The sequence below is a fragment of the Gadus macrocephalus genome, chromosome 17, assembly GCF_031168955.1.
Source record: "Gadus macrocephalus chromosome 17, ASM3116895v1".
NCBI classification, from domain to species: domain Eukaryota; kingdom Metazoa; phylum Chordata; class Actinopteri; order Gadiformes; family Gadidae; genus Gadus; species Gadus macrocephalus.
This window is the reverse complement of record NC_082398.1, coordinates 9648020-9670372: the sequence shown is the minus strand read 5'-3', so window position 1 is coordinate 9670372 and position 22353 is coordinate 9648020. Positions and strand designations below refer to the sequence as shown.

The window sequence follows — 22353 nt, the reverse complement described above, 5'->3', positions numbered from 1 at the left end:
CGATGCTTCGGGAAGTTAGGATGTTGTCGTTGAAAATGGTTGGTCCGCTTTCACACCCTAGAATCCGGTGACGGTATGCGAAGATGACACTATAACGGAGGGCATATCTTGCTAGTCACTCGATATTGCTCAGCGCAGAGAAAGTGCCCCTCATAAAAGCGGAGCACACTGGTGTGAATCTGAAACACATTGCACATATTTGAATCAAAGTGATGTTGATTTTAAAATGCGCTGCAAGGCGTTTTTTGAAATAGACATATTCGGGCCTTAGGGAAATGTTGTGGGACAGCTCCTGTCGTAACTCCTCCGTAACACCTGGCACGGTACGCTTGGGTAGAATCCGCCAATGTTCAGAGTGCTAGGGCTACTTCTTAAAGTGTTTCACAGAAACGGCGACCTGAGTTAAAGTAACTCTCTTCTCAGACCCGATGGGTGGGCGGAGGTCATGCCCAATTCGTTAGACAGATTGGAGGGGCGCTTAGGAGTATGAACCTTGTTGAGTTATGAGTATTGAGCATGAGTCTTACTTTACTGGAACATGTTGACGGAGCAAGAGACATGAAGACTTTCACTGCTGAACACAATCCCACATTTGACGCGTCCATGGATGACGACCAAATGAAATATGCAAATTCATTGGCACATCATTTCGCACCAACCAACCAACCGGCAGATTCCAGTCTGAAATGCCAGGACTGAGCAAAGCTAGAAGGTGTTTCGCTCCAAGATGCTGAGGGTCATTCGGACATTAAGTCACCAGTTAAAAACAACAACAACAAGTTTGTCTGACTTCCATAATATAAAGAATTTCCAAATAAAACCATATCTATATGGAACAGTAATATAGTAACAATGCCATTCTAAATATATATATCAGAATATCACGACTGGAGATAGTTGAAAAAGACAATGTTCTTTTCCGTGACTGGAGTGCAGGCGGTCATCTTTGTTCAGAGCCTCCAAGGAGCACCTGGCCTCTTCCCGCTCTGAAGTGGAGCGTCCATCTTGTCTGTGACGGCGCAAGCCATCTTGTATTGACACAAGTGGAAACAAACGCCGGTGGTGGCGTTTGCTTTTTGATTCCGGAGAAGACTTGAAGGACAAACTTGAGGTGAAACAAAACCCCCAAGACGCAGAACATGGCTTCAGCAACAAGCAATAAATCTGTGGCGCTGTCGGCAGAACCTTGGGAGCAGCTGCAGAAGGGTGCCTCGGAAACACGACCAATCACGGCCTCCTCTTTGGTGATAATATGTAGTCGGGTTTTTTTTTAGCCGCGCAAGGTTGTTCGTAGGCCAGGTGCATTTCCTAAATGTTTTATCAGCGAGACCTTGGCAGGTGTTTACATGCACGTTGCTTGTGTGTGTGTGTGTGTGTGTGTGTGTGTGTGTGTGTGTGTGTGTGTGTGTGTGTGTGTGTGTGTGTGTGTGTGTGTGTGTGTGTGTGTGTGTGTGTGTGTGTGTGTGTGTGTGTGTGTGAGAATGTTTCTGTCAAATATTAATGGGAGACCTGATGCCTGCCATGTCTGACATCAAGAGGGGGTCAGATGCGGCCCTTCAAAAGTATTTTTAATTGGCCAATTAGGAGCACAAGGTCAACAGGAGCAGGGGTAATCCAGCCTGACGTCAGCCTTTTCACACCTTTGGTAGCAACACAAATATTGGACTTTCTGCCCCGCGCTCACTGGCTCAGTCTTTTTAAATAGCCGAAAGTCTGGCCCGCGTGTTCACACATTAAAGGGCCCCTGTGGTACCACCAGATGCCATGCTAATCAGCCATTGCGATTCATTTCAAACTAAGTGCATTTGTGACATCCCAAGTGGGAGTGGCTGCACTGTGGACGTATGGACGCTTGTGTGGTGGATAGATTCGCCTACAGTGCACATTCCATCCCACAATCTTGGTACTTTTTCACCATTTATAAGAACAATAGCCCCTCTTGACTTTTGGGTCAAGCAACACTTGGCAGCTTGGAATGTTCTCGTTGGAACTTCGGATCACATGGTTGCAACCCTCCTAGGCCTAAAAAATTTTTTTGTTTGGTTCCGGTTTCCGACCGACCCTGTCAATTTATGTGCGACCCAAATTATTTTATGAGCTTTATAAATATTTTTTTTTTTTTTTGATGCAAACTATAATTACGTTTTGGTACAGCACCTCTTCATTCTGTACAAGGATGAGCGAATTTTCTCGTTTTTAAATGAAAACAACCTACCTATCATTCGCTGCCGCTGGAAAAAATAAAATAAAAAAATAAAAAAAATTCCCTACCTACCCATGACCTCAACTGACAACCAACAGGAACTAAACTTTTTTTTTTTTTTAGGCCCTATACATCATGGTGGCCACTCTCAATTGTGATGTCACTGGAGGTTAGGGGTTTGGAAGGCTGGAAACGGAAAATAACAAGCTATTCCTGATACAAATCGGAGCTGTTTTTATGTGGACTTCAAGTAACTCACCCACATAAAGTATTTTTATTCTGCGCCATTACATTCTCAGTCTGCTTCTCTGGCTAATTAAGAAGAGCTAGATATTATCTTATTCAGAGATCAGTAAGAAAACAACAGATAAGTAAAAGATAAGCACATCAAATCTCTCTGTCATGTATCCTTTAAAAAGCCTTCTCATCTTCCTCTTGCCTTTTTACTGCTCAAAGGTTGCCTTAGCGCGACATGGTGCTATGCTACATGTTGCTATGCTACAAGGGGACATGCCACACAATGCTATGCTACCAGAGGCTGTGCTACAGCCTGCTATGCTGCACAGTGTTGCGCTATAATGTGCTAGGGTCCATGCCAGGCTGCACTCTCCAGTGCCTCTATACCGTGCATGCCCCTGCAGGGTGCATGAGGGCTGGGCGTTTCTCTGCAGCAGGTGGTTTGTAATCTCTCTTTCAATTTGACACCTCTACATCCACACAGGGCTATCTCCTGTGGAGAGCACTGTGGTGAGAGAGAGAGAGGGAGAGAGAGAGAGGGAGGGAGAGAGGGAGAGAGGGAGAGAGGGAGAGAGAGAGTGAGAGAGAGAGGGAGAGAGAGGGAGCTTGACAGAAAGAGGGTAACAGAGAGGCAGAATGAAAGACGATGAGGGAGGGAGGGAGGAAGGGGATGAAGGGATCGTGTAGTCGTGGATGCAGGAGGGTGTCACACACATACTCAACGTGTGTGTGTGTGTGTGTGTGTTTCATTTTCTGTGTTTGTCTCATTTTGTGTGTGGCGTTGTCAAGGTCATTAACATATCGGAAAGTTCCACTCATCCTTGTTGGAAGTACAATATATTTTCCTCATAAAAAGCGGGTGCATTGCCAACCCATGTGTGTGCGTTCCTTGCTCATTTTATTATTCGACCAGAAAGGATCTGCATATTTTTGAATAGATTATGTATCGTGCTTATTGCCATTACCACATGTGCAACTTCCAGGCTTCCTTTATCACTTAGTATGTCCATTAGGCTAATACCATGGCCAGCGGCTTAGCTTCTGTGGTCTTAACGAGTGGGCACCTCACTAAGTCATGACCTGCTCATTTGTTAAGACCTGGTTAGGACCACAAACGGCTCTGAATGCCATGGCCATCCGCTAGGACCACAGGCAGGTCTTAACGAGTGTCTGTCTCGTTAAGTTAAGACTTTGGCTTTTGAGCATAGCGGCTTGCGGTCATAACGAGTTTGCATCTCGTTAAGGCAAGACCAGCTTTAGTGGTCTTAAGATTGGCTGTCTTGTTAAGACCTGGTTGTGTTTGTAACAAGTGGGTATCTCGTTAATTCAAGACCGTCTCTAGTGTTTCCTAACGAGTGGTCATCTCGTTAGGTTAAGACTTTCTCTTGTGTTCTTAGCAAATGGGATCTCATAAGAATAATTCCATGTGTTCTTAAGGAGGGCTTGTCTCTTCAAGCTCCGGCCTCTCTGCCAGGGACACTTGTGGGAATGGCTATAGTTACTTACTGTGGACGCTCCCTGAAGAGCCTGCTATTTACACTTTGTACTGGAGGCTGTGTGGCTGTGTGTGTGTGTGTGTGTGTGTGTGTGTGTGTGTGTGTGTGTGTGTGTGTGTGTGTGTGTGTGTGTGTGTGTGTGTGTGTGTGTGTGTGTGTGTGTGTGTGTGTGTGTGTGTTCTTAATCAGTGAAGCACAGAACCTGAGGGGAGGGGGTTAATCAAGTGAAATGTTTTTTTCCCTCTCTGCTGGGGGTCAATAAATCCCTCACCCTCCCTTCAGCCGTGCTGCCCTGAACGTTTCTCCACCAATCCCTCACTCCTCCGGCCTCCCCCTCCTCCCCACCTCCTCCTTCTTATACATGCCTTACTTCGTTCCCCTGCCATCACTCCTCCTCTCCTTCCCCCATCTCTGCTCTCTCCTCCTCATCATCACTCTCTCCTCCTCTTTCCCTCGCTCTCGCATTCCCTCCCCTCTCCTCTCCTTCCCCCATCTCTGCTCTCTCTCCTCCTCCTCCCTCACTCTCTCCTCCTCTTTCCCTCTTCTCTCCATTCCTCCGTCCCTCTCATCTCCATTCCTCCGTCCCTATCGTCTTCTCTCTCTCCCTCTCTCTCGATGCCTCCCAACTCCTCTCTCCCTCCCCCCTCTCCTCCTCTTTCACTCTCATCTCCATTCTTTTCTCCTCCTTTCTCTCCCTCTGCTCCCTCTCTCACCCGCTTTCCCTTTTTCCTATCTCCCTCCCTCCTCAGTTTTCCCTCTTTCCTTTGCTCTCTGTCTCTTTCTCTGTCTCTGTGTTCTGGGTTAGTGTGGTGGTGATTCTGTTGTGTTTTCTAGAATATCTGAGCGTGACTGTGCCGCAGTAATAATAAAGCCCTGCAAAACTTTGTGTGTGTGTGTGTGTGTGTGTGTGTGTTTGTGTGTGTGTGTGCGTGTGTGTGTGTGTGTGTGTGTGTGTGTGTGTGTGTGTGTGTGTGTGTGTGTGTGTGTGTGTGTGCGTGTGGGTTGATCGTAGTCTGCTTGTATCTTCTTTAAATTACGCCGTTGCATGATTTATTAATTTGTTTGCTGAGGGTGTAAGGTTGTGTTTAATCTGTTTGCCTATGATTCATGTTTATTTATGTTCACCATATTTATTTACATTTCTATGTTGACATATTTCCCCAATTAGCATTCTGAGGTATGTGCGCGCAGCGACATCACATGACTCAAACCAACCAAGAGGATGACACGTGGTACTGCAGCACTCACACATGCGTCAGTTCCGTCTCTCTCCTCTGCCCTTCCTCAAATTAATAATGTGTGTTTAACAATGTGCTGTTACTACTGTCTGTTTAAGGTTGAATCACCTTAAAGGCAACACTCGCTGCACCCCACACACCACCACCATTTTTAGGCTTGGAGAGAGGTCGCCGGTTAGGGTCCTAGAATCGTAGAACCGTAGACTCTGAGGCGGTTTGAAACATGAAAGACAGGAAGGCCAAACTCTGTAGAGAGCAGACAGGGAAATGTTTGTTTGATGAATAGCTCCGGAGCGGCAGTAAACAGTCTTCATGGCCGTGTTCTGTCGCTCTATTGAGCCTTCTGTCTTTGGCCTGTTTGTTTTCTGTTAATTCCCTGGAAATATGTGAACCGTTAGGGTTGACCTGTTGTTGTTGCGGTGGTGGTGGAGATATGTGGATCCCCTCCAGCACTTGGGATCTGCCATGGCCCATCCTACACTACAAACGATTTTTCTCTCTATTGCTCTCCATCTATTGTTCTCCCTTCCAGCGCGTCTCCAGCGCTTCCTCTCTACTCTTCTTCCACTCTTTTTTGTCTCCCTCTTCCTTGAACACAATTCAGTGTGATACTCTTTGGGTAAAAGCCGTCTGCTCAATGGTAAATAATTTAGTTTAAGTTCTATTCTTCGTCAACTTGCCCCACACTTCCACTTGTGATGTCACAAATGGGATGAATTCGTAGCGAGCCTTATTCATGTGGTGGCCATCGCGGTTCTAAACGGTAGCTGTTAAGAACCAAGGTGGTCGGTAGAGGAACAAGGGAATGGTTGAATAGGGTCACTTTTAAACATCTGCCTCCCTCTGGGACACTAGCCAGCCAGCTAAGCCTTCTAATGGCTAGGGGAAAAGGCCAACCTCTGCACCATCTGGTCCCTGGAGGCCGGACCAGTACAAGCACTCGGACAGAGTTTTAGGGGATTTGGACAGATAACAGCGCTGGGGTCAGAAGCCGGACAACACCCTCGCTAATATCCTCCCTGTCCAGAGGAATTCAAACAAATTGCTTTAGTTTTGGGACTCTGGAGCGAAGAGGAAATCGATTCTACGTTGAATTTAAAGTTGTTGCTTGTTTCACTCTTTGAAGATATAGTATTTTACTGATCAGACTTGAACAATATGAATGCTTTTTAGATTTTTTTAATACTTTATACTTAATCCAAACGGGTTTACATAAACAACATTTTGAGTAGAGAGTTGTTTGGATGGAAAGTTGGAGGGATGCATCGAAGGACAGATGGGTGTGTGTCTGGACTGATGAATGGATGAATCAAAGTCAAGTTCAAAGTCATTTTTAATGTCAATTCAGCAATATGTACAGGACATACAGAGGATCGAAATTACAATACTCTCCAACCCCAATGGTGCAAAATACATCAAATAAATAAATATGTTTAAAAATATCTAAAAATATCCATAGTACATACACAAGGACAGACACGAGGCTGGTAGACTGGTATTGGTGCAAAGTGCATAGTGCAAAAAAAGAAAGTCCTGCAAATTAAAGACTTCAGTGTTGACAGGGGCGGGGGGGGGGGGGGGGGCAAAGTCCATGGCTTTTAGTGGAAGGGGAAGGGGGGGCAGAGTGGGGAGGGAGTTGAGCATGGCTGTCTATCATCTACTGGATAGATGATTGGACGGAGGGGTGGATGTCTGGACTGGACAGGAACATTGCTTGTTGGGTCCAAATGGGATCTCTTGCCTGGAAGCAGTGTGGGGTACAATGCTGGAATTACCCACAATGCTTATGGATGGTCCCTGGACCATTCTCTTTCATCCTCCCCTCAGGGATAGGGATGTGTGTGTGTGTGTGTGTGTGTGTGTATTTTTGTGTGTGTTTGTCTCTTATCTCCCTTCCTTCCCTCTCAGCGCGTCTCCTACTCTTTTACCGCTCTGTTCATCCCTTCATTCTCCTCTATTCTCCTTTCTTCTCTCTATCTCTCGTCTTGTCTCCTCTCTTCCTCTCCTCCCTCTACGTCTCCTCTCTAATCTCTCTGTCTCTCCTCTCTATCCTCTCTTCCTCTCCTCTCCCCTCTTTCTCTCCTCTGCTCTCTCTCTCTCTCATCTCCTCTATTTCCTCTCTCTCTCCTCTCCTCTATTTCCTCTCTTCCTCTCCTCTCCTCTCTTCCGCTGGTCTCCTCTCTACCACTCCTCTCTCTATCTATACTCTCCTCTCTCTACCTATTCTCTCCTCTCTCTATACTACTCTCCTCTCTCTTCTTCCTCTTTTCTCCTCTCTTTACCTCTTCCCTCCTCTCTCTACCGGTCCTCACGTATCCTCTCTCCCTCTAATCTCCTCTTCTCTGTTCTTCTCTCTCTACCTCTCATCTCCTCTTCTCTGTTCTCCTCTCTCTACCTCTCATCTCCTCTTCTCTGTTCTCCTCTCTCTACCTCTCATCTCCTCTTCTCTGTTCTCCTCTCTCTACCTCTCATCTCCTCTTCTCTGTTCTCCTCTCTCTACCTCTCATCTCCTCTTCTCTGTTCTCCTCTCTCTACCTCTCATCTCCTCTTCTCTGTTCTCCTCTCTCTACCTCTCATCTCCTCTTCTCTGTTCTCCTCTCTCTACCTCTCATCTCCTCTTCTCTGTTCTCCTCTCTCTACCTCTCATCTCCTCTTCTCTGTTCTCCTCTCTCTACCTCTCATCTCCTCTTCTCTGTTCTCCTCTCTCTACCTCTCATCTCATCTTCTCTGTTCTCCTCTCTCTACCTCTCATCTCCTCTTCTCTGTTCTCCTCTCTCTACCTCTCATCTCCTCTTCTCTGTTCTCCTCTCTCTACCTCTCATCTCCTCTTCTCTGTTCTCCTCTCTCTACCTCTCATCTCCTCTTCTCTGTTCTCCTCTCTCTACCTCTCATCTCCTCTTCTCTGTTTTCCTCACTCTACCTCTCATCTCCTCTTCTCTGTTCTCCTCTCTCTACCTCTCATCTCCTCTTCTCTGTTCTCCTCTCTCTACCTCTCATCTCCTCTTCTCTGTTCTCCTCTCTCTACCTCTCATCTCCTCTTCTCTGTTCTCCTCTCTACCTCTCATCTCTTTTGATCCTCTACTTAATCACCTACAGCCTCCCTCCGTATGATAATATAATATCTATAATATTATATGGATGAATATAATAAGAGTGTTTCCTGCTCCCGGACGCATTGCTCTTTGAAGGGTGTTATTACCAGCCGAGATCAGAGAACGGTAAAGAGTGTAAAAGTACCCTCAGATACCTCCATTCTGTGTGTCTATCTGTCTGTCTGTCTGACTGTTCGTGTGTCTGTCTGTGTGTCTCTCTCACTCTCTATTTCACTGAGTGGAGGACGGAGACACGCACAAGCACACACACACACACACACATATACACACACACGCACGCACATTAACGTACACAAATATTAACACAAACGCACATTAGCACTCACACACATGCAGATAACACACATACATACAAAGCGAAACACCAGAAGGATTTTTGTGTCACCAACAGTCACATTTATACACAAGCAGTGTCCATGCACATACACACTCGCACTCTGACACACTTACATATATCTGAACAGACCTTTACGTAAACATGCATGGTTTTGTCAAACACACACTCGTTTCCTTCAAAGCCACCTCTAATTGTGCCTCCGTGTTAAAATCCAACAGTCCAATGTGTTTTATTTCAAAGCAGGGAACACACACGCACACAGACACACACGCACACTGTGGGCCTCTCACGGCCTGTCAACAACATCTTGTGCTTTCTAACTCAAAATACGTGAACACAACAAACTTGAGCTGGAGAGAGACATATATGTATAGAGAGAGATAGAGTTTGTCTTGCAATGAGAGAGAAAGGGAGGGGGAGATAAAGAGAGAGAGAGAGAGGAGGAGGAGGAGAGGGGTAGAAAGAGATGGGCAGGGTGTGCGAGGGGGAGAGAGAGAGGGGGTGAGGGTGCGAGAGAGAGAGAGAGAGATAGAGGGAGATGATTGATGAATAAATAAATAGTCTTAATGGGTAGATGGGGAGATAAAACGAGCCAGTAATGATGGCTGTAGTAAGCTGGCAGGGGAGATGGACAGCGATGATGTTCATATGACTAGAGAGCATTGCATCACTCGGCTAGAGCTGTACTTGGGCTCAGTGTTTACGCTTCGAGATTTTCTCCGTGGGGAGTCCTAATGGCTGACACGGCGGGGATTCTCTCGCCCCACACACGCTGCCGGGGGTGTGGGGGCGGGCCTTCACACTCTGGAGACACTTGGATCCATTTGACGACTGATAACATTTGAATGGAAGTTATGACTGCAGTGGAAAAGTTGCGCGTGCATAAACTCTGCTTTGATGTGGTGGATTGAGATGTTTTTAAAAAATAAGTACAAATGCGCAATTATTTGGAATGCCCCCTGAGCCACCCGCAAAAGCCCGCGAGATAAATTATTCAGAGATGTTATCCGATAAAATTAGGATCATGTATTTTGTTGTTATCTGTTCACAGGGTTTCTTAAAGGCTAATTCCCATTGACACAAATTAAATCAAGCAAAATGATAATAATTATGATGATGATCATTTGGTCATCATATGACCAAACCATGAACACATCCAACCTATTCATGAACTCTAATCATTTGAATCCACAAGTGGATGAGGAAAGCACATTTGCCGGAGGATTAGTCAACATGGTTAACATGTTGAATAACATCTTTCATTAGCATGCATGCATGCCTCCTCCACGACATCCTCAGATGCTAACTCGCTAATTAGCAGCTAGTTGTGTTTGTTGGCGGTGCTGCCAATGGTAAGGGCTAATTTTAAATGACGTTTGTATCACAGAAGATAGCTATTACAAAATCCAACGTGAATGTGGATTATCAGTGAAATGAATGATCACGGCAAAAACAGAACACCCCGTTGGTTCCTTATGGGGGTAGGATTGGGGTCAATCGATACTTAATGTTAGGGAGTTGTTGTGAGATAAAAATGTAAATGTTATGTGAGATAAACTACAGTAGGAGCCTGGACTGATAGGATCGGATGAGGGCAGAGGAGTGGACGAGGACCAGCATATTGGGTTTGAGCCAAACGGAAGGAAGAGTGAACACGGTGAGGAAGGCAGAGTGGGAGAGGAGAGGAGAGCAGAGGAGGAGGAGGAGGAGGAGGAGGAGAGCGGAGGGGGACCTCTCCACCACCTCGCCTATCCCACAGCAAGCCAGGACAGAGGGTGGAGAGGAGGGACGAGGAGTATGGAGTGAAGGAGATAAAGAGTGGAAGAGGCGCTCCCAACAGGACGGATGCCGAAGTAGTAGAGAGAGGAAAGGAGACGAGGGGTGTGGGTGGTCTTCCGTCGAGGAAGAGGACGAGAGGGAGGCCAGGAGATAGTTTGTAGGAGACAAAAAGATTAGGATAAAAATAAGAAGTGGGCGAAATGATATCTGTCCAACAGGGAGAATCATAAACTTGTCTTCTGCACGTTTCGTGAAAACCATGGAAGTGGGATTTAGCAGAATCAGGGAGGAGGAGGAGGAGGAGGAGGAGATAGGATGGAAGGGAGGAGGAAAGATCAGGAGAGATGAAGGAAGGAGGGAAGATGACAGAAGAGAAGGATAGGAGGTGGGAGGAGGGAGAATTAGAGGAGGATTAGAGAGGATGAGAGGCCAAAGCAGGTGTCTGGTGGATTGTGATAGAGGCAGATATATGGAACGAACACAGTTAAAAGAAGACGGTGTAAAGGAGCAAAGGGGGGGAGAGAGGGAGGGAGGGAGAGAGAGAGGGAGAGAGAGAGAGAGAGAGAGAGAGAGAGAGAGAGAGAGAGAGAGAGAGAGAGAGAGAGAGAGAGAGAGAGAGAGAGAGAGAGAGAGAGAGAGAGAGAGAGAGAGAGAGAGAGAGAGAGAGAGAGAGAGAGAGAGAGAGAGAGAGATGCTTTGGCATGTGAGATGACGTTGATATAAATGGGAAGAGACGGGGCAGGCGAGGAATTGATTGAACAGGGAAAAATGAATTAAGAAGATGAGCAAGTGCAATAAATTGGATAGAAATTGATCTGACATAGAAGTACTCTCGACCGAGAGATTGAACAGGGAAGGAATGCAGAACAGTAATAAAATGGAGAGGGGGGAAATAAGCAGGAAGTAAGTTGCACGGAAACAGGAAGTGAGCAGGAAGTAAGATGACAAAGTTGTGGGATTTGGAGGTATAGGACAGGGCCTACCTTTCTCGACATCTGTACTGTTTTCGCTCGGCAAAAACATACAGGGCCAAATAGAACAGGCAGGTCAGGTAGACTTGTGAAGAATCGTGTGGTGTTATGGTCCGCTCAGACCCCTACTGTCGGCCACTTACGGGCCGCGAGCCACTGGTTGAGAACCGCTGGTGCAGTCATGGAGCGTGAGGAACAGAGCTAGATGTGCACCGGAGGTCAAGGGCGACAGCCACTCGACAGGAGCCACCGAGTGAAGACGGAGCGCTCATCCTTGAGGTCCCCAGACCCTCCCCTCCAGTGCAGAAGCTCACTCCTCGGGGGGGGGGGGGGGGGCGTTCAGCCCTGATCAGCACTTGTGGAGCTCCTGCTCCACAAGTGCTGATCAGGGCTGAACGATTAATCAATTTCCAACCGACATTGCGATGTAATAGAACGCGATTTGTTACTGTCACTGACTGGAGATCAGTCACATTTTCTTTTTCAATAGTTAAATATAGATGTTATAATCAATTCATGCATCATGAATTGTGTTGGTCAGACTATAGAATGATTTATTGCTTGTTTAGTGACTAATACAGAACATAAGGAATTTTAAAAGGAAAAATTGCATACCAAATCACATTATTGATTTAAATTAATCGCCATTCCATTATTTCCCCAAATCCTTCCGCCCTAGCGCTGATGTTCAGACTGCGCTCGGTGCGGATCCCTCTGGTGGTAAACAGATCTTCAGCTGGGGGTCCTGTAGTGAAGAGGGCTGAGATTGAACTCCTCAGCAGGAGTTGGTCTGCACTTTCCTATTTGTTTGCTCATCTATTGTTGGCTGGCGCTCGTGTCCTTCCGCCCCCGAAATGTCCTTTCATCGATTTTGGTTTATTTTCTACACGGTTTTACATTTGCTTCCCTTCCTGAGGTATAGTCAGAGCGGTTGATGGATTTGATAAGAGGCAATTTGCTGTCAGTATTGAATTTTGGGGTCGTCTGGCAGTACCAGCGATGGCGATTTCCACTCGATAAAAGAGAAGAAAACCGAATGGCTGGAAGGAGACGGAGACGGAGAGCGAGTGAAAAAGAGTTGGAGCAGGAGGAGAGAGGACTGAAGGGGATTCTGAAGGGAGGAGGAGCGATACGAGAGGAAGGAGAGAAGCAGTAGGAGGTCAAGTGATCCCTGAGCCCGTGTTGAATGGAGCCGTTAGCACAATCAATAGAGATTGGCTAATTTACACTCTGACCCCTTGTGTCACCATGGTGACGACTGAAGTCACTGTATCTTCCGCCGGGACCCCTACTGTGTGTGTGTGTGTGTGTGTGTGTGTGTGTGTGTGTGTGTGTGTGTGTGTGTGTGTGTGTGTGTGTGTGTGTGTGTGTGTGTGTGTGTGTGTGTGTGTGTGTGTGTGTGTGTGTGTGAGAGAGAAGCCATTCTTGTCGCACATGTGGAAGATTGACTCACGCCGTCCTGTTTCTTCTTTCCCTCTTCTCTCTCTCTCTCTCTCTCTCTCTCTCTAATAGGGTGTAGGCGTGTCGGTGGCAAGTGAACAGCATAATGCAGTGCCGGTGAGAGAGACACACACACCCTCACACTCACACATGTCTACTGTCAAGGGTCTGCAGCATGGAAACCGTAACAGGAAACATTCCGCTCTTCCACCTGTGATTCCGTGCATGGGGCCCTATCTTGCATCCAGCGCAATTGACTTTCTACACTGACGCATGTGTCGTTAATAGTTTGCAACCGGCGAAGTGCGTTATTTTCCCTCCACCGCCACGTATCGGTAAATTAGGGAATTATCTTGGGCTCCAAGGGCCGGTTCGGCGAAAGGAGGAGGCGTGTTCTGGCACAAACGTTCCCTGGTGCTATTTTGCAGTTTCAGAAAACAATTCCGCCACAAACCAGGAATTGCCTGGTTTAAAGTCAGTGGCGCGTTGTTCAGATGCTATTTTAAGGGCGCATGCATAATGTTGCTTGTGCACCTCGCGCATACACTTAGCTTCTCTCATCTACCTAGCCACACATTCTTGGTAAATTATTTGGGAAAGAACAGTTGATACAGCAGTAATAAGTTAGTGAGTGTTAAAAAGAATGAATGAATCCGGGCGCGTGTGTGTGTATGTGTAAAATAATGAATGATTGCGGGTGCGCGTGTGTGTTTGCCAACTGTTTAAACACTTGCAAACTAAACACGTAGCACATAATACAGTTCATGGCAATGTATATTAACGGGGGGACACATGCATTTTAGGAACACAAGTCGATAACGATAAGGCATACAATACTGGTAGGAAACAATGTTTGTTAATGTATTGCGTCATTAAATAGAACCACAGTTACCACATATCATGTGTGTTAAGTTTTCTTTGCCGAAATTTATTTGAGGACTCAGTATTTCTGAAGTTGTGGAAGAAAACGCTATTCCCTGTGTGAATTAGGCCATATTATTTCGCCGTAAACTGAGCCATTTGAAGTTTGAAATTCATGTGGTCATGCATCGGTCTCATCGGAGAATGAATGTCAAAATATCAACTTGTCAGAATCAAATGCGCTCATGGGGCTTAAAGGGGATGGGAGATGGAACCCTCATTGGTTTATTGCACGTTACCCAAACCACACCTACGGGTAATTAGGCTCCTTCAGACAAACCCTTTTTAGATTTGCGCCGGACGCAACAGTCATTTATCCGCCGGTAAAATAGCAACATCACCATAGAACCGCCCACAAAGCTACTTGCGTTTGGCGGTTCTCACTTGCGTTTCAGACCGTTAAAATAGGGCCCTTGCAGTTATTTTCTTAATTTCTCTCTCTCTCTCTCTCTCTCTCTCTCTCTCTCTCTCTCTCTCTCTTCCCAACCACCCTGGCCTCCAATCCCCTTGGTTTATCTTTGTCACTCGAGCCTCAGGCTTCAAACAATGAGCTGAGGTAAACATCTGCAGAGACCACTTGCATACACCTCACCTGTTAGACAAAAGTCCCCGTGGTATCTCGTCCTCAATCGCTTTTCTTAATGAAGACGTTTCTTCGGGAGATTTCCAGGCTTTGGAGGTAAATGGTGACGGCCGTCGTGGCGTTATAGCCCTTCATTAACTCTCCTTTCATTGTTAGGTTGCCTTTGGCCAGGGACTTGATAATAAGTGACTCTTGACTGCAGCAGCCTGTCTTTTTACATCCGCCGGAACATCTCCTCTCCCCAATTAGCGGGAGATCTAGTCTCCTCGCAGGAGCACGCTGGCACACCTGTCCTGTGTGTGTGTGTGTGTGTGTGTGTGTGTGTGTGTGTGTGTGTGTGTGTGTGTGTGTGTGTGTGTGTGTGTGTGTGTGTGTGTGTGTGTGTGTGTGTGTGTGTGTGTGTGTGTGTGTGCTAGGTATGTACAGAATGGCTTTAATTAGCAGGGGGTAGAGTCCCACATCTGTTTCCAACACAGACATGCGTTTTTAACATCAGTTCTCTGTAAGTAGTTCACACGAGTTTAATGTTTGTAGACCTATAACCACACATATATTTCTGACTGTGTGTGTGTGTGTGTGTGTGTGTGTGTGTGTGTGTGTGTGTGTGTGTGCTTATGTGTACATGGTATCTCGGTCGGCATAGTAATTGAAGGTGTCATGGCTGCCGGTATTGCAATCGCCCCGGTCATTTAAAGGGACTGCGCAGGAATACGGTCGATTTCGGAGACTCATTAAAAGCGATTGTGGTGCGGCAGTGCTCCCCGTTAAAAGAGCCAATCACCTCGCCTCGTCCAGGAGGAGTGGGCAAATAGAGGTTATAAAATGGAGCCGAATGACGGAAAAAACCCAAACCGGAGTCAAGCTCACGAGGTGATTCAAAGGACTTTAGAGGCTGTGTCATTTAACTTTGAACGACTACGGCGCTGGCCTCTAATCAGAAGATAACAAAGTCTCACAGTCTCAGGCCTAAACAGTCGAGGAAAAGCGAAATCCTTGAATGAACATAATCAATTCTTGAGAACGGAGGAGAAAAAGCTTCTTTGCCTGGAGAGGGGCACCAGAGCGTCTCCCCCCCGTGAGAGTGGGACGATGCAGATAGCCCAGAAGGTTCAGGGTTCGATACCCTTCTTCTCCACAGCCTGCCTGTCGGCCTCCTAAACCCCACCTGCTCTTAAATCAGCCCTATCTGTATTCCCCACGTGGGTCTCTGGATGAAGGCGCCCGCTAAACGAGGAAGCGCTAGTAAATAGTCCACCTAATCCAATTACAGCCACAGAGCCCTTTTCCCCATAACAATTCCGTGAAAGCAGAATTAGCATAGAGCAGGGATATAACACTGGGAGTGATGTAATCCATCTTGGGCTTTGAACTGCGGCAGTCGATTTAAAAGATGTTAAATGTCAGCCAGTGTGCGTATCTCGTGGGTAACCACTGTCTGTGACGCATTCCAACGGTGCGTTGGGACGGGGGCAGGCATGGGAGGGATGGCTTTTACATGATCAGAGATGGTGTATAATAGACAGCTCAGGGCTCCATCTGTCATAAGACTTGGTCGCATGATCAGCTTACCCCTGTCTGTTTTGAGAGGAAGTGAAACTGCTCAAGTGATTTGTGTGTTCTTTGGGGCCTTGTTCAATAAGTGCCAGGTTTGATATCCCCGTTTTTGTTGACTATTCTTCATCGTACAGGACTGCACGGTCGCTGGCGTGAGTGGAATGCGTGCAACGTGCCCAGCCGCCAATCGAAACATCGTCCTCGGATGCATATTTATTTTCTCATCGGCTGTCATGTCCATAAAGAACACCGCTGACACTGAAGAGTGGAGACAGGAAGTGTGACACGCAGCATGAGCGCGGGAATGGAGCCCGCGTCGCAACCACGAGGAGTACCGCCTTTTGTGGCTAGCGCGCGCGCGGTTCGAGCCCGGGAGATAAGGATTAGACGGAGAGAGCGAGACACGAAGAAGAAAAAGAGGAAGAAAGTATAACAACGACAATTCCCCGGAGAGACGGCGTCGCGGTCGGCGGAGAAGTGGTTTGTCAGCCGGGCCGATGCGTTGCGGCGGTGACGTTCTGAAGAGATATGCCGTAGATGTGCCGAGGCCCGAATGCAAATACGACGCATTCCACAGCCCTTCTTCCATGTTTGTGGCGCATTAAACTCACGGGCGTGTCTGGGTTTTGCTGGAGGTGATTGTGTTTGTCTGCGGTCCACAAAAGACGGCTGTGATAAAAGCGAACCCATCGCTAACATAAATTCAGCCTTCTTTGTTTTGCTTCGCACGGGCGGAAAATGACTTAGGATTTAGTTTGCCGTCGAGGGCAGGTTTGTCTAGCGGTTATGACGGTGGCTGACTCCTGGCCTGGAGCTTCTGGGTTCAATCCCCGACGTCAACAGTAGACAGACTGTAGGTGTCCTAGGGTCAAATGCCTCCTGGCCCCTACCTACTCCTTAACGAAATGGATCTGCAAAGCAATTCACTGTGGCCTAGGGCGATTTGGACATAATTTAAATCACTAAATAGAATAAATATATAATAATGTATACATAGCGGAGACAGAAGAGCCGGCCTCAAATGCGTTGTTATTGGTTTACCATGCACACGAACACACACAACCAATCAGCAACCCTCCAGACTGAAACACAAACAGCAGGACAAAGGAGGATTAAGGCCCACGAAAAACAAAACCCAATCACACACACCAGCGCGTGTGCGTTGCTGTGCGCTGCCAGGTGTGTGCGTTGCTGTGCGCTGCCAGGTGTGTGCGTTGCTGTGCGCTGCCAGGTGTGTGTGTTGCGGTGTCCTCATTGTGCATGCTGTGTGTGTGTTTATCCGAGTTCGCCCACAGCGCCTGCAATGAGGAGGCTGCAGCGCACCGGACCTCACACGTGCACGCTCACCAGACCTCACACGTGCACGCTCACCAGACCTCACACGTGCACATGGACAAAGTCCATTTGCTGGCCGTCGTCATTGTGGGGATCAGGGGCGACGCCGCGGGTCCCCTTTGAAGGTCGGCTGGCCGGCAGGAAGCCCGTCTGCTGTGGACGAGAGGTTCACGTGCCTTCAACTTTTCACAGTGTATTTTAGCAGGCTTTGAGCTTTTTCGGCTTATGATTATTATGATCCTTTTAGCCCTGGTCATTCACTGTCGTGCGCACACACACACACACGCAGGGACACACTCGCGCACACACGCCCACACACGCTAACCTTGTGGGAGAGCGCATATGTGTGAAATCTGAGTACAAATTATATGAATATGGGATTTTTGAATATTATTCATTCAACACCTTTTCCGTGATCTCTCACACACGCACGCACGCGCACACACATGCACACACACACGCACACACACACACACACACTCGCACACACACACTCGCACAAACACACACACACACACACACACACGCACCGTTTGCTTGCGAGCATAGCTAACAATTAACATCATCCGTGTTATCAGTTTGTTTTTGTTACATTGTTCTTCAAAACACAGAAGCACACTCACCTGTGACGCCATCATGATGGCACACGGGCCTCATCACTCTCACACTCACTCAACACATCCTCCTCTTCTTCACGCTCCGAGCCCCCTCCACTTGAACGATGCGGCCCCCCTCCTTTCACGGGGCGCTGATCCCTGAGCCGCGGGGGGGGGGGGGCGGCTGGCTGGCGGGAGAGTGCCATCGCTCCCCCGCGGCTAGTCCCCGTCTCTGAGTCCGTATCTCCCGCCCCTCCGGCCTCCCACCTTCTGTTGTGTTGACGGGAGACGGCCCTCTGTGGAGAGGCACTACCGCTGTGGTTATTCACCGACAGTGAATGCATTTTTATTTTGTAGCAGTGGCCTCCAATTGTTGTTGTGAGCTTTTTTGGGCTCTCCACCTCCCCTGTGCGTCTGTGTTCGGGTAAAAACATCTGCCAATTATCCTGATGTAATCTTATTTAAAGGCCTCGTTTATGTACACAGACTCAAAACAACAAAGGATGTTTTGCCACAGAATATCTGCGGGCCGAATTACTTGGGGGGGGGGGGGGGGGGGGAAGCTATTACGTTGTTGATTCATCGTATTCGGCTGGGCCCAGCTTGGAGCCCTGCTCTGGTCATCCACCGTGACGTACAGTTGATTTAGTTTTACCCTGAAGGAAGAAGGCCCTTATCTTTTTTCGTGGAGTATCCTGCAAAGCAGGGGGGTGTCAGTTACGGTTCTTCAGAGGACGCTGCAGCTTCTCTGGGGGAGCGGAGCCAGAGACACGGTGTGCAGGATCTAAGTCCTGCAGCTCCTCTGTGGATATTAGGAAACTGGGTCGTGCAACACTCGCAACTATGTCACAACTATGTCACTCGCTCCAATTGGGACTGTACGCTTTGATCAACGTTGGCATGAGAGGAAAGTCGTACCTAAACCCAGTAACCCAGTGTTCTGCAGTTATCTGAAGACCTACTCCAAAACTACAAACTACAAACACAGCTGAAGCGGGGGGGGGGGGGGGGGAGGGGGAGAACATCCACTTCTTTGGGCTTAGAGAGCAGCTGTAGCATCGTGTTCTCTTAGGGCTGTGCAATTAATCGACTTTTCATTGTGATTTCTATTTATTTTTATTTTTTTTATGTACATATATATATATATATATGTCTGTATTTTTTATTATTAAATGTTTTATAGAAATTGCAGAACAAGTGGATACATATTTGTACAACAATTTCGATTGTTCGAATTTTCGATTTGGACATGTGTATTTTTTAAAGGGAAACTTCATAGTTCTCAGTTACAAAGTCTTTCTTTTTTGCGAGAAATGCTGAATAAATGCATCATGTTTTCGACCACAATAAATCATTTGAATAATCTTGATTTCAAAATCGACCAAAATAATCGCGACTGTGATTTTCTTCTGTCCATAACCGAGCAGCCGTAGGCTACGCCCGCTCTCTCTCTGAATAACTCCTCCAGCAGACTTCCTTCCACCCTCTCTGAGCCCCCTCTCCACCCCCGCACCCAATCAGCCGCTCCATCCCCTCCCCCCTCCTCTTCATTAGCCGCCATGTTCTCCCTCTCGTCTCCCTCCTCTAGGGGGGCGGTACCCGCCGCGGGGCCGGCCCTGCCATTGGCCCGGGGCTCTCCGCCGTCGGTTGGCCTCCTTGACGCGGTCCATAACTCAGAGAGAGGAATCGCTAACGCTTTGCAATAACGCTCGCTCATGAGTAATTGATGAGCCTCTAGTTAACGAGGAACTAATCATGATGGAGGATTGATCAGGGCTCCGCTTGTTGGCCTATCCGGCGGGCCGTAGTGACCGGGAGGGGGAGGGGGGGGGCTGATCTGTGCGTCGTACATCCGGGGGCCACTTGTGATGTCACTAGGGGGTCGGTTTACACATGGCTGATAAACCTCACACTTATGCCACTTATTCATCATCAGCACATGTTTATGAATGTTTTTAATCTTAGTGATCATTTTATCATTAACCAAACATTAGAGAAGACTTCACTTTAATCTTGGAGGATCTCGAGGGACAGAGCAAACGCTATATAGGCTATATTTATATGTTGCCTGCTGGAAAAAAAATTCACATATTTATGTGTACGATGTTTCAAGTCGAGTTCGAGTTGACTTGACTGTTGACTCTATTTGGAGAGATGCGAGCAGAGCCATGCACTTTAATCTCATGATGTGATCTTGGCGTCATGTTGACTTTATAAGGACATTTGCAAGCATCCCTGCTTGCTCATGTAACTACTCCTGCAGATTCACTTTCAGTTTATCTCTGATGATCTTGTACGTAATGCTGTAGGCCTACTGCATCGGATAAAGTATGTATGCGTATGTATGCACATAAAAATGTGCATATAGTGTGATGGGGGGGAAGAAACATGCATCTATATAATTTGGGGAAAAACATTAAAGAATACATTTGCTGTTATATATCGAAGAACATGACCGGGAGCTTTGCGTGACTTTTCCCTCCACATGCCCCCTAACCCCTGCCTACTCTTAATGAAGTGCATCTTAAGTAATTCACTGTGAGTCTCTTTGGCTGAAAGTGTCTACTCAGCGACTAAACAACAGTGGCGTTCCAGTACACCTTCTCTCCGTGTCTCTGTTCCCTGTTACCTTCCCTTCTTCCCGTCACCCCCCCCCCCCCCCCCGCCCCCAAAACCCTCCGCCCCAGACGCTGTCCGCGACGAGCCTGACCACGGCGCCACCGCCCGCTCAATTACCGCCGTGCTAATTAGCTTAGCATGAGGTCTGTCAGTTCCCCCCCCGGGGGCGCACTGGGGTCTGGGCTCATTAGCGCGCTATGCTTATTAGCGCCCCTTCTAATTAGCGCCCTTCTAATTAGCGTGGTGGCACCGCTAGGCCGAGCGGCGCGTGTGGGGGTTTGGGAACAGGTGTATATCGGGCAGGTGCGGGGGGGGGGGGGGGGGGGGGGTCTCTAGCCTCCGGTGGCTAAGGGGGATGCTATGGGGGCGGAGGTGGGGGAGGAGGAGGTGGGGGAGGAGGGTAGAGGTGAGGAGGAGTGAGGGGGAGGAGATGGCTGGGGGGAGGGGGGGGGAGGGAAGGAGATGAGGGGGAGGAAGGGGAGGCAGGGAATGGGAGGGAGGAGGGTGGAGGAAGGGGGAGACGCTGACGAGGAGGAGCTAGGAGGAAAGGGGAGACAAGGAGGGTGGGAGGGGATCACAGCGGAACGATTTAAGACGGTAATAAAAAAAAGATGGCAGGGATGAGGAGCGCAACGAGTGGGTGGGGACGGAGAAGTTAGTGAAGAGGAGGATGAAGCCAGAGAGGACCGTGGGAGAGGGAGGAGGGAGCTCCAGAATGAACCGAAAGGTGGTGATCGAAAGAGAGGAGAGGTAGAGGAAGGGAAAGAGAAGGAGGAGGAAGAGAAGGAAGACAGAGGAAAGAAGAGGAGGAGGAGGAGGAGGAAGACAGAGGAAAGAAGAGGAGGAGGAGGAGGAGGAGGAGGAAGACAGAGGAAAGAAGAGGAGGAGGAGGAGGAGGAAGACAGAGGAAAGAAGAGGAGGAGGAGGAGGAGGAGGAAGACGGAGGAAAAAAGAGGAGGAGGAGGAGGAAGACAGAAGAAAGAAGAGGAGGAGGAGGAGGAGGAGGAAGACTGAGGAAATGAGAGGATAGGAGGAGGAGGAGTAGGGTGTGAGGGCTGGTGAAAGAGGGGGTTTGGGGCAGAGTGGTGCAAGGTTATAAATGACTGAAATGGATGGGAATGTGGAACAGTGGCCGGCGCAGCCCAAACGCTGGGTGATAAAACGGTGGAGCCGCAGCAGAACAGAGATAAAAAAATCGATGAAGAATCAAACAGATGGCGAGCAGCGTAATGGAACAGAAGGATCGAATGCACAGATAGGAGCTGTTGTAAGCTGCATTGGTGAGCTGTAGTTAGCTTTAGTGGTTAGCTATAGCGGTAAGATGTAAGGGTTTGCTGTATTGAGGCTATAGCGGTTAGATGTAGCAGTTAGCTGTAGCATTTAGCTGTATGGGTTAGCTGTAGTTAGCTGTAGGGATTAGATGTAGAGGTTAGCTGTAGCGGTTAGCCATAGCAATTACTTGGAGCAGTTAGCTGTAGCAGCTAGCTGTAGCGGCAGCTGTAGCGACAGCAATATACTTTGTAAGGCAGAGCGTAACGTCTCGTTCAAGGGAAGACTACCGGAACAGAGTGGGCGGGTTGGTAAGCGTGTTTGTATGTTTGTTTGGGCCCCTGCGGTGAACCGCGGGCCCCCCGCGCTGAGAGTACGCTCTGAGTGATTAGCGACGCTGATTAGAGAATCGTCAACAAACAGGAGGGCGAATTATCGTACAAGACACAGATAATGTTTACATCTCTCCCTATTGTGCCTAGTTGTACACCCTGCTGGGTCTGTACACCCTGGGTCTGTACACCCTGAGTCTCTACACCAGGGGTGTCAAACTCATTTTAGCTCAGGGGCCACATGGAGGATAATCTATTCCCAAGTGGGCCGGACCGGTAAAAATATGGCATAATTATGTAAAATTAAACATGCTGTGAGCACACCAAACA

At 48.0% G+C, this 22353-nt stretch overlaps 1 protein-coding gene across 1 annotated transcript in view; it reads left to right on the top strand.

Moving 5' to 3' along the window:
* The window catches only part of htr2cl1 (5-hydroxytryptamine (serotonin) receptor 2C, G protein-coupled-like 1), a 74672-nt gene that overhangs the window by 3957 nt on the left and 48362 nt on the right, over positions 1-22353 (top strand). Inside the window, exon 2 of the mRNA XM_060035896.1 lies at positions 12887-12931. The gene's annotated coding sequence lies outside the window, so the exon portion shown is untranslated. The remainder of the gene's footprint in view (positions 1-12886; positions 12932-22353) is intronic.